Source organism: Apium graveolens, chromosome 4 (assembly GCF_009905375.1).
Source record: "Apium graveolens cultivar Ventura chromosome 4, ASM990537v1, whole genome shotgun sequence".
Taxonomy (NCBI): Eukaryota; Viridiplantae; Streptophyta; class Magnoliopsida; order Apiales; family Apiaceae; genus Apium; species Apium graveolens.
The window spans coordinates 209,767,302-209,771,167 of record NC_133650.1 but is presented as its reverse complement, the minus strand read 5'-3'; positions in this window follow the sequence as shown (position 1 = coordinate 209,771,167).

Here is a 3,866-nt window from a genome sequence, read left to right as displayed (position 1 = left end):
CCAGGTCCTTTGAACCACTGCTGGTCCGAGCATCTTGCGCTCTGCAACTTCATCCTAACATAAGGGAGATCGACATTGTGTTCCCTCAAGGATCTCATAAGGCGACATCTCGATACTGACATACGATCTATTGTCTTAGGAAAACTTAATCCGCGTTAAGTGATCATTCCAAATTCTTTCAAGTGTATTACACAGACTCTCATCATAGCTTCTAGCATTAAAGCTTTTGCTTATCAATACCCATTCTGTTCCAGTTCGTAATCGTTACTATCTTCCGTACCTAATATTATACTAGTTACACTTTTGCTCGCTAGCGTTCTATAACCTTTTAATAAACACGTCAATCTTAGTATCACGAACGTGTTAGAATCGGAATACCACCGCACTGATACTACTTCATTTCTAGCGGCTTCCATATTTGAAAGCTTGATCCATCGTATAGAAGTAAAAGAATTTATTGAGAGATCACTATGATCATGAACACTTGTTCTATTGCATAGTTAGTACAGAAGGTGGCCAGCCTTTAGTACTTGACAAGCAATTAAACAACATGTGGTATCCTACTAGGCTTCTATCATACAGATAGATAGTCATTCGGAAATACCGCCCCTTTTGGAAGGGTTGTTCTTCTCAGCTTACATGAAATGAAAAGGAGAGAAAAAAACGAATTGAAGAGAATTGTAAAAAAAAAAATATACTGCCACAAAATATCTAGCTTGGAATCTACCTCTGAACTATAGAGGTTTGTCATAGGAGAACAAAACATATACGTATATATATCAACATCAAGTATTATATCATCGTATTTCACGTGCCTGAATATTTACTATTCCGTCCATCATTCTATGGACCCATGCTTTTGCTCGAGCTTATTAACAATCACCGTTGAAACTCCCTTGACGGCGAAAATCGGATCTCGGATTTCATTCTAGACATCATAGTTACTAGAATCCATTGCTATACCATAACCTTCTTCGTATAGTAATACTACTCTTTATCGATAAGAAGGAATAAATATATCATAGGTAATTGTTCGGCTTAGTTTTTCTATCAATAATAACTTATACATCACCTTGACCCGATTAGTGGTACTCAATCTCAACATCCATTCTAATACAACTCTTACGATTGTAATCGGCTCATTACTCGCAGAATCATTGCTGCATTACTATGGTCCATCGCTGACCTACTGTAGTCATTCATTTTTCATGAAGTCTTAATATCTAACCATACAGTCCATACCTACCTTATCGAATTCTTCCAAGAAGGTAACATAATCACCATTCATGATTCATGAAGAACATTCCAGATCCTGACGTATATACATGACATTAAGCAAATAAAATTGCAGAAGAGTTTCAATCAAAGCAACTATGGCAGGTTAATACCATTCTTAACCATATGTCTTTATTCGGGAACATGAAGCTCAAAGTTTCATTTAATCCTCTCGTAACATGGTCTTGGCTTATCTCAAGATAGTACCTTCTAAGATAGGTAGCCCGCTCACAGCGATAACATGAATTAAATCTTTACCAAACTGCTATTATGGTTGAGTTTCGCACAATCATCAGAAGGAATGTCAATCTTTCACACCATAATACCACCTTCACGGCTTTAACCATCACTACTGTATTCCTCTGGCACGAGCGCCTGTAATTTCTCTTTTACAATTAGAGTGTCGGCCACCTCATTGGCCTTTCTTGATAGTAATAGTTCCTTATAATCAATGTCTTTTGAACGATCTCCAACTAAATTTTGTACCTCATTTCCAATCACTGCTTGTGTGAAAATGCTCTTCCTTAAGCTTTGGTGAGATTTTTTTTTACCATTTTTCCATAAGTCATTGCCTTAGTCTTTAAATGTGAACATTATCACGGCTGACTCTCGATCATACTTAGGACGTCTTTTATCTTGGGTCCTTCTTTCTTTAACGATTATGACCCCCATTGGTTTAATCTATACTTCTCATGGTTTAACACGTGCCCCACTTGGCATTATTATAATTACGTCATATTTCTTTTATCAAGATTTCTATTCTTCAAAACTTTGAATATTACCTTTCTCCTTGTAAGACCTCTACGGTTATCCTTGAATCGTTCCTCCTGTATTCCCTAGATACAGGGAATATCAAAATACCATTTACTAATACTAGAACCATTGTATATATACTTCTGAAAAATTTCTCCACTGATCCTTAAAGGTTGTTGTTACCTTAGTCCTTCCAATTTATATTGTCAAAACTCATATTGTCCCTATTAAGGGTGAAATGCCAACCCTTATACATTCCCCTAGGGTTCATCTCAAGTTATCGTGGTTTTATCCTTAATTCCACCTTTAAAAGATACTTACACTCTTCCATGGATAAATCAAGTCATATATCCTTGATATATTATCTTATTCAATCATTCCCACCTCGATAGTCTATACCAAATTTCACAATATCATCCTTATTCAAGCTGAGGTCAATCCATATGGCCTCCAAAAGATAACAACGGTTATCCACTTTTCTTGCTTGATTTGGTAATGATAACAAGGACGTTCTAGAAGATATTGGTCATGTTCAACGTGAACTTTTTAGTTCTAACTACTCATTTACCTCTTTTATTTATCTCGACAGTCATCTCAATGTTGGGATATCTTTTATACCCGGTGTCCCCCTTTTTAGGTATCAATTCACATGCGTTACTTATACTTCACATTCTTGAAGGTCACTTTCTTCATCCAGTTTTCCTAATTTCTTACCTTCTTGTCTCCTCAGTCTATACTCGTCTCATTATTTATCCTTCGAACTATCTCAAGGTTTCCTCGAATCCTCCCAACTTAAAGGGAATAAAATACATCTATCTCTTATGCCTTCAACCATCAACTTTAACTCATGGTGAATCACCCTCATCCTGACGATTACATACTTTTCTATTTCTATTGCTACGAGTCTTTAGGGTTTCCTCATACCCAACTCCCTTATCATTCCTCAAACTCTATTGCCTTTATATTCCTTCCCACTTCAGTTTCTTTTTATTTTCCTTTCTTTTACCATCATTTCATGAGCCAACACAACATAAGCATTGATTTCAAACATCCCGTCATTCTGGATTCATGTCCTTCAGACGAACCTTGATGACTTTCACAACCTAGATTCATGATTCATCATACTTGTCTGCCTTTATTCTGGCTCTAAAGCTTTTACACTATCTCCTTATCCTTGGGAAGTACTTTCCCGAAAAAAATTGACTGAACTTTAATCAGTTAATTATAACCTCTGGCTCCGTGCCTTCCTTGGCCTTTCACCAGCGGGTGGCCTCTCTCTTAGGAAGGTGAGTGGAAAAACTGTCTTTTGCGCTTCGTCAATCATTTAGAATCTCAAATAATTCCTCTATTTCCTTTAGCCAGGCTCTTGCCTCGACTGGGTCAACTTGTTCCTTGGAAATCTGAGAGCTTAGCGACTTAAAGGTCCTGAAAGAATTTCCCACCACTGTTTCCTCAGGGTGGTCGTTGTGGATAATAGTCTAAGTTCTGTTTAGACAGGTCCATAAATTGCCGTATAGGAGTACCGTCTCAGGTCTCCTTTCCTTACTCGACTTCTGTTTTCTCAGTATGAAATGTTTCATCCTTCTCCCATAATTGGGGTTATCTTATACGTTAAAAATCCTTGTTTTCCACTTCATTATGTTCTGAGTTCCTTACATCTTGATTGCGACCTCCCTGATTATCACATTCAGGGTTTTCCCTTAATCTTATTCCTCAAACTATGGCTTTCATCTAAGATCCCGTCCTTAAGCTCTTGAACGTTTGGAACCTAAATTCTGTAGGAATACCTCATTATTCCCTTATCATCTTTCTTGGTATTAATCTCTTCTCTATTTGTT